We start from the raw sequence: 16,048 nt of genomic DNA, 5'->3' as shown, positions 1-16,048 counted from the left end.
ATAAATAAACTTGCAATGGGACTTTTATTTAGCCAGTGGGGTTAACAAAATGGACTGGACACGATTTCTTCAAATTAGCCAAATAATCTTAAATATTTATTTGGCTGACGCCATTACCCAAGGCAACTGACAACATTTTGAGATACAATTGGTTACGTTTCTTTTGGGTTTTTTCCCCAATTGGAGCACAGGCAAGTGACGTGACTTTCTCAGGCCACACAGTGGTGGGATTCGAACCCACATCCTCAGGGCCAAAGCCTTAACCATCACACCACACTACCTTGAAACAACAAAGAAAGCAAGATGTATTGGCTTGATGCAATTCACTTTCTTAGATTCCATTTTTTGCAGTGTGATTTAAAGTGATAATACAGTATATAACTGTGTATAATTAAGTCAAATGTAAGTACAGAGTGATTTTTCTTTAAAACATTATTATATAAAAGCATTGACTAAAATATAAAAATAGATTAAATTCAATTTGAAATGACAATATACACTTCCTCAGTATTAAATGATTTATAAAAGTAGGGTGGGTGGCATGGTGGCACAGTGGTTAGCTCTGCTGCCTCACAGCTCCCACTATGCTGGGCTCAGGTCTCTTCCCTGACTGTTGTCCCTGTGGAGTTTGAATGTTCCCTCTGTGTTTGTGTGGATCTTTCTTTGGGTACTTTGGTTCTCCTGTGTTATTCCCAAAGTGCCCAAGGGTTCATTCATTCTTCTTCTTCTTCATCTTTTCCTGTTTCTATTCAGGGTGGATCTGTTTGATCAAACTTCTCCAAACAGCTCGGTCCTGCACTTCCTTTTCCTTCAGATCTTCTTTGACTTGATCCACCCACCACCACATTGCCCTCCCCATTCCCATCACTCTTTTGCCCATATATTCCTTGTCTCCCCTCACCACATGCCCATACCACTTCAGCCTACTTTCTTAGCTGTCTCTCCCACTTTTGTTGCACCTCTGATTGTCTCATTTCATATTCTGTCCTTTATTGTCAACACATCCAACTCAACATTTTCGTTTCTGCCACCTCCAAGTTTTTCCCCATGTTAATTGGCATCCCTGACGTTGGCTCTGTGTAAGCACCCATGTGTGAGCCCTGTGACTGGTGCCCTGTCAAGGGATGCTACTGACTGGAGTTTATGTTTTCCAGCTAGTCGACTGTTAACTGGCCATAGTTCAACAATTCATTAATGGACCGCTACTGGTGGAGGGCTCTATTCACGTTAATCAGATTCAAAACCACTTTGCTTCCTGTCTGTTTAAACACATCTGTGTCTTTGCCCATCCATCCACTTTCAAGCCTCCTTTATACTGAGCAGGGCGATGATGAAATGCCAGCCTACCTCAGCAGTCACAGGACACAAGGCAGGAACGATACCTGCTTACACAGGGTGCCAGTCCAGTCCAGAGGGCAAGCACACACACACACACACACACACGACACACGCACATGTCTTTGAACTGTGGGAGAAGACCCCTGTGTACACCGAGAGAACATGCAAACTCCACACAGGGAGGACCCCAGATGTGAATCATGAACTTGATGATGTGAGGAAACAGCACTGCCACTGTGCCACCATACCACCCCTGCATCTTGGTGTGTACCCATTATGAAATTAGTAATTTGTTGCTGGGGTTGATTTGTTTCGAACCTAGTTTTGTGAAACTTGACTTGCTTGTATGGAATGTTATTTGATCTTAATAAATTCAATAAAAAAAGAGAGAAATTTGCAAAGCTTGTATTTGTAATTTTTTTGAGAACTTGTCACAGTGCTGTGAGCCTGCAAAGAGTGAAGGGCACGACAAGAAACGAATAAACTGAAATGAATTGAAGTGTATTGATCCCTAACCTGCACCTGATGCTTTGCTGATGGGCTCTGCACCCCTGCGACCCTGAAACAGAATAAGCAGGTTAGGAAAATGGAGCTGGTCCTGTCCTGTGAGGGGGCTTCTACCCCTGTGAATTGGATTAAATGGGGTTGAAAATGTTCCATCACCTTATAAGAGTTTAAAATGAAACCCAGCACAGATACAGATTTCATGTTAACTGTCAACCAATACCATGTAAAACATTAAATTATAAAGGATTCAAACAATGAATAGCTCTTTTAACAATAATATGTAATGGCATAAAATTGGATGGAGAATAAGGGTGGAGGTTCCTGCTTTGTGCAACAGGCTGTCAGGACAGGCACCAGGCTTCTGCAACCTTCAATAAAGCATTTTGAGAAAGTTATATTATGATACAAAGAAAAAAAAGGTGACCTTACTTGATTATAATAGCATATAATGGCATAAAATTAAATACATTATAAATTGATGAATTTAACTTTGAATGTAAAAATCTGCAATTCTATAAAATTCAATGACATATAAAATAAAAATCATGAGCCTTCAAGATAGTGTAATTAAAGTAAGGAAACACAACAAGTTCACTTCAGAACAATACATGGAATGGCTTAAAATGTAATGTGCTCAGTCCGGGGTGGGTTCCTGCCTTGTGCCCAGTGCTGCCAGGACAGGCTCCAGTTACCAAACCGAGTTCCTGCATTGTATTCTGAGTTAGTCAATGACCCAGAGAGAGGGGAACTGAATAAAAATAAATAAATTAATAATACATATATGGAGTTTGTGGAGAGCTGCATCAGCATGTATCTGCAAAGCAAACACAGAATTAAAGGGTATTTCCAGGCTATAAAGGAAGGAGGGTAAAAGACCCAACTGTATAGCCTTCATCAGTGTTGACTTTTACCTTCTTGCCTTTTCAGCATGGAAGTAATCTTTACCTCTTTTTTCCTAAGTATTACATCTTGATTGAAGAAGGGGCCTGAGATGCTTCGAAAGCTTGCATATTGTAATTTTTCTAGTTAGCCAATAAAAGGTGTCATTTTGATTAACTTCTCAGTATCTCCTAAATATATATTGGTCTTACCAGACGAGCAGTACAACTTTGAGTCAGGAGGGGGTGCTGTTGCCAACACAGTCTCCTTTTAAATCTGCAGTAATGAAGGACATTTGATTCTACTTCTTAGCCAGCCTTAGGAAGTCCCGCCCCTTCCAGAACCCCTCTACATCAGCAACCCAGTCACATGATGCAGGTGTTCACTGTTGAACCTGCGGCTGAGGAAGAAGGAGCTCTAGCCGAGAACTGATCTTACTAAATATTTTTTTAACTACTGCAGCTGCCCACATTCTGATATTCTACTTTATTTTTTATTTTTCTTTTAGTCAGTTAAGTGGATCTGATCAGAATGGTAGCCCACCTCATTGTACTGCTTCTGTCCTGTTATTACTACATACAGTATGTATGTGTGTGTACACATATATATTAGTTATTCACAGGAGTGGTTCACAGGTAAATTTTTCAGGTTTATTCGAGGGGGAAGGAGAAAAGTGATGCACCAGAATGAAAGCAGTTTCCATTAACGCTAATGTTAAGGAGGAGCTGCCAGAGTATGACTGCCGACACTTTTTGGGTACAATTGTCACAAGCTCACCTCTTCTGCTCTCCACCAGGTGTAAACCTTGCACCTCATGGAATTGAGCATTCAATACAGAACCGGCTTTAGAAGAGGACAAGGCTTTGTGATTAAAATACGAACAAAACACGAGTCTTCATCATGACACTGTCATCATGAAATGTGGCCTTTTACTTTTCATTTCAAAACAGAACATTAAACAGTTCTTTTTCTTTGTCCTTGTATATTTTTACAAAAATTATATATATATATATATATATATATATATATATATATATATATATACTATGTGGAGTTTGCATGTTCTCCTCGTGTCTGCATGGATTTCCTCCGGGCGCTACGGTTTGTCCCTACTGTGTGGTTATGTGTGTGTGCGTGCCCTGTGGTGGGCTGGTGTCCTGCCTTGCAACCTGTTTTGGCTGGGATTGGCTCCAACAGACCCCCATATATTTTTTTTTTAAACCAACTTATCTTCAGCATAGGAGGCTGGAGCCTGGACAGGGGAGAGTCCACCACAGGCAGTGCCACCAGTAAGATGAATTAAGCAATTGCCTAGGGCACAGATCATAAGAGGGTTAAGCTACTGAACAGTCAGTAAACAAACTAATAAGTTAAGCTACCACTGGCACTAACCACAGGATAGACACACACACATACTAGGGGTCATTTTAGCAACCCCAATTCATGTAACCAGCATGAGATATATATATATATATATATATATATATATATATATATATATATATATATATATATATATATATATATACACAGTATATGTATATATATATAGTATATGTATATGTATATATATATATACAGTATATAATATGTATATATATGTTTATATGTGTGTATATATGTATGTGTGTATATACTGTATATATATATATTGTATATGTCTATGAAGTATTTAAAAGACATATCATAGCACTGTCAACCGTCTTAATCCAAACTTCATGGGTTTTATTGAGTGAACTTTAAGGGTGTGCAGGCAGGAATCCCTCCAGGCAGCCACAGACACAAAGCAGGAAATGACAATGGAGAGGACACTATGGGCTCATCACGGTGTATATCAAATATTTAAATAGAAAAGGCCCTGTGTTAGATCAGTGGGAATGCAAAACAGAGCGATAGATGAATGAAAACAGAGTAATCCCTCTTTGTACATGTAATAAGCAATTTGGCATTTTGTGTAAAGTGAAATACAATACAAAAAGCAGCCTGACGTTTAATTTCACAGTCCTGAAATGCAGTGGTATAGGATTTGTAAAGTATAAATTATATAAACACCAAAGAATTGCGCTGCTCTTGTAACCCTCAGAAGTTTAAATTCACACTGCACTCGCAATGCAGCTGGTATTTATTTGTTCATCCTCCATTCATTTTCTGCAACCCTGTGAAGATTTAATATATGAACCAATCAGATGAAAAGTTATAAAAATGTTGCATCGATTTAAATTTGGGTTTTTGCTACCAATTCTTGCTACAGCTCAACCCACCAAATGTATTTCTGTTGTATTGCACATTGAAAATTTGTTATAGGTGGATCTATAAAATTAAAGAGGAGTCGACTGATTAAATGGACTGTGTTGGAAAAATAAAACCTCTACAAATGTCCTCTTGTAGCAGCCTGGCATTTCGGTGCTCGCTTTCCGGTATCGCGAACACATTTGCACGGATCCGTATATTGCGCGTATATTCCGTACAAATGCTGAGCGAGTTCGCCACACACACGCATACACGCAAGCATATTTTCTAATTCTGGGATGGATTCTATCAATGAGCCTGTGGCAAGTTCTTTCACAGGGAACTGTGAGACTTTTTTTTTTCCTTAAGCATTCACTTCCCGAAACATTGGCTAGGGGGTGCATGGACGGCGCAGTTCATAATTTATTCCTGAGCCCTCACCAATGACTTTTCTTGGTCACATGGGGTGCCTCTGCGAGTTTAAAAGTGCTTTAATCCCCCTAGCCAGTGCAGAGCAAGCTGGTGGTTAAAGCACAGCTCTAAGACTGATCGCACTGACAACTTTTTGTATTGGATCTCAGAGCCACACAGAAAGCGTGAATGAAAGAGAGGGAGACAGAAAGAAAGACAGTCAGAGAGAGAGAGAGAGAGAGAGTGAGAAAGACAGACACAGAAAGACAGGGACAGAGTGGGAGACAGAGAGAGGGAGACAGACAAGCCAAAGCAATTTAAGTGAGTACCAACAAAATCTTCTCTCTTTTTTTTTTTTTTCTTTTTACATCTGCTTGGCCGGCGCTTGGTCTCTGGACGAGAATTGTTATTTTGTGAGATTTTTCTTTTTCTTTCTTTTTTTTTTAAATGAGACTGTAAAAGATGCTTCTTGATTTGCTTTTATCTGAGATTCTGTTTATCATCCTTTTGTTGTTGCTACTGTTGTTGTTCTTGTCGTTCCATCTAGCGCTATAATTTCCAAATTCCCCACCCCTTCCTCATTTGATTTAGAGCTAACAAGAGAGCCGTTCTGTCTCGTGCGCTGTTTTTTACCGAATGATTCGGGTTGCTTTTTTTTTATTTATTTTGGGGATCACGTGCTTCGTGATTGCTTCGCATTATTAAATTGTCAAGCAGCACAAGTGGAAACTTGTTGTGAGAATCTGACTCGTACAGGACGGGCAGAAACATTTGTGTCGTTGTGTGTGTGTGTGTGTGCATGTTTTGGTTTTTTTGCAGTTATAAGAGTATAACCTGCGATTCACCAAAACTGATCTTGGTTGTACAATCAAAATGCATTCATAGTATTGACACTGGCTGGACAATTAGCCTAACATTCTCTTATCTCTCTTTCTTTCACGAACTCTGCCCCTGTGTTTAAGGGTCACAGGAACCGCTGACCCAGTGTCAGCAGTTCTGCATGGAAGCCATTATAAATTCCTGATTGATTAGTTTTAGCGGAAATGCCCCCTTTTTTTCTTTCACTTTTTATTTTTCCTCACATCTTTTTCTCTTTCTCTCTTTTTTTTCTCTCGTTCTCCAACTAATCCATTAGTCCCTTTTATCAGTGCACGAGGTACTAGGGGGCTGTAGACTTGCTAATTGCAAGCAATCTACTTATTACCCTAGCTGCCCCCTTCAAAACTAGTGAACAGTTAGCCAATTTTCTCAAGCATTTCGCCTATAAATATATACTTCAAAGGCAGCTTAAAACATTTGTCACTACCTTAATGGTTAGTTGTTTCATGCCTTGTTGAAGATTATGCTTGAAAAGGTGCAGGACACCCCATTTAAATACATAGGATTTCCTGGCTGCATTTTTTTTTAAGGAAAGCGAGAATCACATCGGGGCATTATTAACATGTTTTCTGCAAGATCTTCTGGTTTTAATATGCGTTTATTTTTCTGTTGGATTTTCAATGAAAATATCAAACCTGTTGAAATATTTATTTTTAACGTGTAGGATCCACGAGAATATTAGGGAAAACTGCAAATTAAAATAACAATAATGCTGGGTTGGGTTCAAACGCTGGCGTAGCCGTTTCCGGAATATTCATTTTGCAAAAACCAGATGGTAATGGGTATGATCGTAAATAATAAATGATTTCTTTGGAACAATGCTACAGTTATGATTGTATTTGAATGGCTACGGTTTTCTTTCATTTTACTATTAAAATTTAAAAAGGTGACTGTGGCGCCTTACCGGTTAATAAAACGTCATTTTGGGCGCCCTAAAATCAAAGCGCCCGAATAAACATCATGGAAGGTCCGTAATGTGTATGCGATAATCTTAAATTGTCGGCTTCATTTTGTTTAGAAATAATCTATGAATGTATTTTTTTAATGCTGCACGCACGTGCCTACAGGATATTGCTTATTTCATGGAAATGATTGATCGGTTTGTAGACTATCGTTTACTGGATAGAGCGCATCTCGTTAAAATCGTGGGAGATTTCTATTAAAAAATGGGCTCCATCTTAAATCCTAACTCAATCGGCACACTATTTTTTATTGACTTATCTAGAAATGTAAAAAAAAAATATATCATTTGCAGGATGTTTCATGCAGAGACGTCATTGTGTTTGATGACACATTTAATGTGCGTGCCAATTACATGCTTAACAAATAGGCAATATAACGGTAACTAGTCGGGCCAGCGTTACTTACAATGCGCATTTGCACACATCGTCCTTCATGCCAGTTCTCCAACCCAATCCTCCTCTTCGGCGCTTAGGCAACATAACTGAAGAGTAAAACCATAATGATGATGATGATGATAATACTAACAACAGGGAAACAAATTCGGAGGACATGCGGTGGAAGCGCTTCCGGAAACATCGCTTGTGTATCCACATCGGGGTGTCAGAGAGCCGTTCGCCGCTCCCTTGGTCGCTCGGCATTGCCTGCTAAGTGGAGCCCACCACCTGCCCGGGAGACCTGCTGGCTCTTCCTTCCCGCTGACTCCTTTGAAAAAAAGAGGGAAAAAAATCTCATTTTAGGAGGCAGACGTTACAACAATCGCTGTGCATTTAAGAGCCCAATAATCCGTTGCTTCCAGATGCTACCGCTTGCTTACGCTTCGAAGCTTCGTTGCCTGATAAAGAGAAGAAGCGCTAGCGTGGGAAAAGCGTGCTGGCGACGAATGAGCGCAACCCGGCGCTGTGAGGACGAACGAGCTAGCGGATCTGCGCGTCTCCCCTCTCGCGGTAGCTTCGCGTGCAGGTTACCAAAATTGTAATGCTTAACAGCTGCCGGGGGGCTGCCATTCTGCACATTGAATCGAAGTGCATGGCGAGGTCGATCAGTTTCCGTGCACCCTTGTCCTATTTTTTTTTTTTCATTAAAATAAATTTAATAAAATAACCCAAATCGTTATGCCTATATTTACACTGATGTGTTTTGAAAATGCAATGTGTTATGTGTGGGTTTTGCACTTGAGACCCCCCAAATGATTAATCGATTGCATAGATTTTAAGTAGAGGAGTCATTTGAGGGGTCTGCTCTGAAGTAACGGATTTTTTTTTTTTTGCTTGGTATGTAAAGTCTACCGGGTGGCTCAGTAGATAGTGCACCCAACCCCCATCGGTCAGAATGGGATCTCTTCGAGTGTTTTGGCTTAGACGGAACAAAGACTTGCTCGGTGGGTGTACGTGCCTGGTGATGGATAGGTGTCCCGTCCAGGGCAGACAGCAGCTTTGAACCAAATATACCCCGAATCCTATTAAATCTGGTGCAATAAATGGATAGATACCGAGTTACACGTTGGGTTTTCCATGTGTGGGGTTCTTCCTCTTTTTGGGTGTTTTTATGAGTTTGTGAGTACAAATGTTATTTATTGGTTTAATGATTTTCTATGGCTTCCTTATGCTTGTACCGTTTTGACCCCGTCGTAATCGCTCACAAATAACAATTCTATAATGTCTCTTTACTGGGGTGTGTTCCTTGCCCTTTCATTCTGGAAAGAGTTCTTTAATGGGTTCTAACGGGCTTTAAAAAAGTTCATAATAAGTGGACAAAACAAATATTTGATTATTACCCTAGATGGGTACTGACAGATCAAGGAAACCTGAACTCCGCCTCCGTTAATATATACCGCAATAGTCCTTCTAATATTGAGAACCCTCTGGTATTTCCCATATCTGGTATCATTTATTCATGGCTATTTGTTACCTGTTAAGGATCTAAATAAATAATTGAAGGTTTTTTTATTGAACCTTTACGTGCGCGGTAAAAACAAAAAAAGAAAAGATGATGATTTAACAGTGAAACGAATGACAATTATTTAACTGTCATTCAGGAGAACAGACCAGAGTGCGGTTTCTTTCAGTAAAATAACGCAGTCAATATGTGTAACTCAGTCATCACAAATATGAAGTTAAACTTTTTATTTTTTAATATACATCTTAATATTGTATCAGATTATACGTACTCAAGTTAAATAGTCTGTGGTGTCCTGACGGCCTGCCCGGGATTTGTATCCTGCCATGCGCCCTGTGTTGGCTGGGATTGGCTCCAGCAGACCCCCGTGACCCTATAGTTAGGATATAGCGGGTTGGATAATGGATGGAAGTTAAATAGTTCAGTGACATAACTTTTAATTTATAATATACCAACAACGGAGAGTTCATTTACCTGCGTAAGACTAGCGACTTCAAAATTTAAAAAAATAAAATAAAATAAAGTCAGTAGTCCATCTATTTCTATCGTTGGATGTGATGCACTGTTTTCAGAATTCAATACATGTTGTCCAGTGGGGAAGCAATCGTTGCTTTTCTCATGTAGGGGGTGCTACAGTTTCTCAGTATATCGAAAATAGTTCAGCATATATCAGCTTCCATTACCACACAAGCAAGAAAAGAAATCCAGAACACAATGAAAAAAGTATTTTTCTAACCATTATGAAATATTTGTTTCTCGTAATGCAAACGTTATGGTGATTATTAAGAAGGAAACTTCCAGCTGCGCAGCAAAGGGGGCGTACCCATATGCAAATATTCTAACATGATGCAAATTTAGAATTCGGTACCGTTATGAGTTTAGAGCCCGCTTAGTCCTGAACCCGTCCCAGCTGGCATAGGGTACAAGACAGGAACAAAACCCTGAACAGGGTGCCAGTCCATCGCAGGGTACACACACACACACACTAACTAATCACAATCGGGCCAATTTAGTACCACCAATCCACCTAACCGGCATGTCCTTGAACTGTGGAAGGAAACTGGGGAGAACATGCAAACTCCACACAGGGAGGACCCGCATGCGAGCCCTGGTCCCCTTACTGCAAGTCAGCAGCGCTGCAATGCAACATTCATCCATAACATTGTCTTGCACATTAAAACAATTGATATTGACGGCTAATTTACATGTATTCATTTAATATCATTGTTTTTACAGTTTCATTTTTTTGTGTTTACTGTGCACATGCGTCTTATGTAATACATTCTTGCTGAATTTTGTTTTACAGTGTTGATAGATCTTTGTGGAGGAACCATTTTGGCATCTTTAATTTTTAAGACTTGCTTGGTGCTCTCTTAAACATACTGGTTCTCTAATGGCACTATAGGTTTCTTTACTGGGTTGTGTGTTTCCTCATACTGTAGAGCCATTATTTGACAAAGCACCGTTTAATTCTGAGAAGGGTTCTATGCATATGATTTTTTTTTTTTATTTTGCACTTTAAAAAAAATTTCTAAGACGTATAACCTGAAGTCTTTAATGTTACTGGACATATGCAGCCAGCGTCCTCTCAAAATGTATTTCACTCATCTGTTGCTATCTATTCGTGGTAATCATTGTATAGAGCAGATCTAAAAAGTTATATATTTTTTTTCTAGAAGCTCATGGGGATGGGTCTTTTGGGAATTTAAAAATGGACACCTTTTATTTTTAAGATTGTGGATGGAGATACGTGGGGTGTGTCCCGTCCAAGGCAGACCCCAGCTTTGAACAAGATACTGTCTGGATGGTCCTTGGAACCTAATTAATAGATGGACAGACACCTAGTTGTACGTACTATATATTTTGCACGCGTGGTGTTTCTTCTGCTGTTTTCTACGTTTCTCGTGTGAACATATGCTATTGGTTTATGTATATCCTAAGGCTTCGTTGTGCGTGTACCTGTCTGACGCCCCCTCTTCATAATCACCAAAGTTGCATTCGCTCGTTTGGCCGAATAAACTTTCCAACACACGGTGTCTGGGAGCAAGTCATGGACGGGACGCCGCGGTGTATTTTTATATATCTCGTTAACGCGTTAAAGAGTAGCCCAGACCATATGGTGGATTTTTGTTTCTTTCGAGGCGAGTACCCTTAAAATACAGGTGGCTGAGTTATTCTTCAGAGCGACGTATTAGGAGAATAATTTTTGGTTTCCAAGTAAATGTTGCAGGAAAAAAAAAATATTTACAGTAGATGTGTAACAGATTTCCTAAATAGCCATGAATAGATAATAACAAGTTTAGTGGAATACTAATGAGTTCCTAATTTAAAAAAAAAAAAAAAAACTACAATCCACACAGGCTGAGTTCAGGTTTTCTTGATCTGTCAGAATCCTGCTAGCCTACTGTAGATGAAAGATTCCTGCTTTGTCCGGATATCTGGAATCTTTTCAAAGCCTAAAGAGCCAGTTTCATACGCAAAAGAACACTTCCCAGAATGAAATGATTCTTTGTCAAGCAAGGAACCACACTGCCCAGTAAAGTGCCAGTTTTAGGAATGTTAATTTTATGAGCGTAAAAACCCAGCGGATTGATTTGCCGTATTCCTATTTTTAGGCTCTCGGCTTTATGCTGTGCGTTGTATGAGAAACGTGACCAAAGAATACTGAAAAGCGCAAAACCGGTTTTAAACTTGGAACTACCAGGCGGCCTGGGATGAAAACTCCCACCATATGACAGCGCAGACGGGATCCTAACCGATCTGGAGAACTTGCCCTACAGAACAGAGATCTGGCACCAATTCATCTGTGTAAGGGAATCAATTGGGATGTTGCCAGCTTTAGATACGCAACAACACCTGGCTTGGACCATTTTTAAGTCCATACATAATTTGAAAAAGATCCCCTGATCTGCGTCTCTCTCTCTCTCTTCCTGTCGGCTGAAAGTTTTAAAGGTTTTTAAATCGTCCCGCAACTCAGCACTGCATTTAGCTTTAATCGGACACGATTATTATTATTAATAATAATAATAATAATAATAATAATAATAAATAGGATAAAATAAAGGTCCGGTCTATTAAGACTGTGTTCTTTAAATCCGCTGACAGTCAGTCAGTCATTTCCAAACCCGATTTGTCCTGAACACGGTTGCCTATCCTAGCACTGAGCGCAAGACGAGGAACAACCCTTGGACAGCGTGCCAATCTATCGCAGGGCACACACACACACACACCGAGGCCAGTTTAGAAACGCCAATTCACCTAACCTGCATGTCTTTAGGCTATGAGAAGAAATCCACGCAGACACGGTGAGAACGTATATTCCAAGCAGGGAGCACCAGGGCCGCGAAGCCAGGTCTCCTTACTGTAGCGCTGCCACCGTGCCAACTTTCGATGAAAGTTCAAAGCTCATTACGGAAAGTAACTTTTTCTTAACCCTTTATAAACGAATATGAAACAACAATCTTGAGAACATAACTATCTGATTTTAAACCTGTCATCTCAAACAAGGAGGAAAAATATCGCCTTTCAAATACGTTTTGCAATTATTCCAGAGGCGCAGATCATGGAGATTTGGGTGGGGGGGTGGGTGTCCCAGCCGTACCGAAAAGTCGGTTGGCGCATTAATAAGCTTGGCCGAGGGCGCACTCTACATACGTTGAAAGCAACAAAGCTCATATCGTAGAAAGCGCCGCCTCCATATGCCGGTGTTGATTTCACAGCAAGACACCTACTCTTTCTTTTTTCGTTCGATCGCTGCACCCATGTGGGTCCACCTCTCCTTCCGTAACTTACTGGGTGGCTTATTTTGTTAATACCTGGCACAAGAAAGCAAGCAGTTTTGAATTCTAATAAAGCATTTGGTCTGCGGTGGGCTGGTGCCCTGCCCGGGGTTTGTTTCCTGCCTTGTGCCCTGTGTTGGCTGGGATTGGCTTCAGCAGACCCCCGTGACCCTGTAGTTAGGATATAGGGTTGGATAATAGATGGATGGATGCATTTGGTATACATGCGCTATCAGTTAATCGGCTTCTGTGTTTAGATGCTTTCTATTGCCTTTGAGATAATCTTTTATTTTATTTATTTATTTATTCATTCATATGGCGCATTTCAAAGTGTGCGCGACGTACACAGCCGACCGAAGTGCTTCCATTTTTCCGCGATGCGCATTAAAAAAATAACGGGTTTTCTAATGGCACTTTACTGGGATGTATGGTTCCTCGTAGAAGTGTCGCTTGACAGAGCACCATTTCATTCTGGGAAGGGTTCTTTGCATATGAAGTTGTCTTTGTGCTTCTGAAAAACTTCCTGATATGTGGAGAACAAATATGGGAACTGAACTCTTGAATGTATGGCAGGCTACCTAGAAGGACACTAAACAGATTAAGAAGTGTGTGACTGTATGCAGAGAGAGAGCCCTTTTAAAATCCGGAAGCCACTGGTATTTGACAATTTTGTTACCATCCATTTTTTAACTGTGCGGAGCCTGTCGCGGATACTAAATAAATACGTTTTTATTACTATAAAAACTTTTTTCTGTAACCTACACGTGGGTGAGTTTTTCGGGAACCAAAAAAATTCCCCAATGGCATCGCTCTAAAGAACCACTCTGTCATCTTTATTTTTAACAGTGTACTGTAGGCTAACTAGCAGGATTCTGTCCCATCGAGAAAACTTATAATTATATGCAGCTAGAGCCCTTTTAAAGTCAAGAACTTGTTTGGTATTTCACAAATCTGTTATCCGCTTTTCGTGGTTATATACGGATCTAAATACAATGTTCTTAATGGAAGCTTCATGAGAACCAAAAAGGGGTTACACTACGACATTGGCCTGAAAAGCCAGTTTATCACTTTTAAAAAATAAAGTGGGGGCTGGCGTCCCGTCCTGGAATGGCTTTTGCTGCACTCACGAGGCAATCTGAATATTCTCCTGCCGTAATCCCCACCACGCCCCTGTATGGGCTATAATGGGACAGGATACTGATGGATAGCAGTGAGGGCAGAAATGGAAATTTCAAAGGCAAAATTATTATTATTTATTTTTTAAATTGGTTTCTTCCAAGTTTCTTAAGCAGGCTAACAAAGTTTCCCAGTATTTGTTTCAGACACCCGGTAAAGGCAATATGGCTGAAATGTTTGATTTATGAGGATAAACTTTGCCCTTTTTAACTTCTTTCTTATTGTCCGGGTGGTTCCTCGTGTGGTGGGAGCAGCAACGCGCTGTAATCAGCATATGGTTCCAACCTCCTCCTCCTCCTTTATTGATCTGCTCTTCTTCACCTTTTATACATCCATTTGTTCCATCAGGTCTCCTGGCACTGATCTAATCTCTGTCATGTCGTTATTCTAACCCACTAAATTCAGAATTGGGTAGTCTGGGAAAGATGAGAAGGTGTGGTAGGGCAGGGTTATTTGGGGTTGCTGGAGCCTATCCCAGCTAGCGTAGATCACAAGACAGGAGCAAACCCTGGGTAGGCACCAGTGCATCGCAGGGTAACCACACAGACACCAAGACCAATTCAGTGTCGCCAATTCACCAAATCTGCATGTCTTTGGGCAGTGGGAACAAATTCAGAGTGCCCAGCGACAACCCACATACACATGGGGAGAACATGCAAACTCCATACAGTGAGGACCCAGGATGCTAGGGAGTCAAGGCTGTGGGGGTGAGGGGACTGCTATCAAAAAAAACAGGGCCTGGCAAAGCCCATTGAAGTTTTTCTTTTGTGATTTTGTGCTATGCAAGAAATAAATTTACTAGCCCTATGCCACCATGCCCCCCTCAGCTCTCTGTACCTCATGCAAAACTGTCAAGAGCTGGTGCCGAGTCATTAGTGTGGCTGCTTCCACTCTTACTTGATAACTCCGGAACTGCACAAGGCTTTCCTATTCCAAGTCCAGCCACACCCAATGCTACCATTACTTTTATTAAAATATAAAATATATGCTTAAACAGCTATCTATCTATCTATCTATCTATCTATCCAGTCATTTTCCAACCCACTATATCCTAACACAGGGTCACAGAGGTCTGCTGGAGCCAATCCCAGCCAACACAGGGCACAAGGCAGGAACAAATCCCAGGCAGGGCGCTAGCTGTCTGCCTGTCTGTCTGTCTATCTATTATATAGTGCCTTTCATATCTACCTATCTAATCCTGCCAACTATGCTAACATGTCTGCCTGTCTGTCTATCTATTATATAGTGCCTTTCATATCTGTCTATCTATCTGCTTATTATATACAGGCTATAATACATTAGCCTGTAAAAGTCTGTTATTTTTCAGGTATTTTTTACACAGTTTGTGTATTATGTTGGCTTTCTGTCTACCTATTTGTTAATTCATTTTTGTAAAGTGACCCTGGTTTTGAGATAAAATGCTATTATTATTTTTAAAAAAGTCTGATATGCTGATTTACCAGTTTAGATTTTATTATGCATCTACAAAGTTTTTTGCCATCTATGATTACATACTGTATACAGCAAAGTTATTATTTTTCAAGTGTTTTTCTGGCAATGACAACATTCAGGATTCAAACTCCTTTTTCAGCTCCTCTTTTATGTTGTACTAAAGACATACAACACAGATAAAGAGTTGGGGTCCCAGCAGCAGGTGATACCAACCCCATTACGGGGTGTCTTGTGATTACCATGTCCGCAGATTGAGTTTGGACAGTACTGTGTGTGTGTGACTGACTTAGTGACACATGCATAGACTGACGTGCTAATAAAGTGTGTGCTACTACAGTACAGCTTTCACTAAACTTCGTGATCTACGTCACCATTTTGGACTGACGTCATGATCTGAAGGCGGACACATTCAGTCTTGACAGACCAATTGTGAGTTTCTGAGTTACGGTCGAGTTGAAAATTTATGACTAGGAACTCGGCATTTCTACGAACCCGGGACCAGAATGGTCAGAAGTGGACATGGCGTTACTGTTCTTCGA

General features: G+C 40.4%; 1 protein-coding gene across 1 annotated transcript in view; it reads left to right on the top strand.

Moving 5' to 3' along the window:
- Positions 1–5,336: 5,336 nt before the first annotated feature.
- cntfr (ciliary neurotrophic factor receptor) overlaps positions 5,337–16,048 on the top strand; it is a 734,458-nt gene continuing 723,746 nt past the window's right edge. The window contains exon 1 of the mRNA XM_039759654.1: positions 5,337–5,685. The gene's annotated coding sequence lies outside the window, so the exon portion shown is untranslated. The remainder of the gene's footprint in view (positions 5,686–16,048) is intronic.

Source organism: Polypterus senegalus, chromosome 7 (assembly GCF_016835505.1).
Source record: "Polypterus senegalus isolate Bchr_013 chromosome 7, ASM1683550v1, whole genome shotgun sequence".
In the NCBI taxonomy this organism is placed as follows: domain Eukaryota; kingdom Metazoa; phylum Chordata; class Cladistia; order Polypteriformes; family Polypteridae; genus Polypterus; species Polypterus senegalus.
The sequence above is the reverse complement of the archived record's forward strand: the minus strand, read 5'-3'. Positions and strand labels throughout refer to the sequence as shown.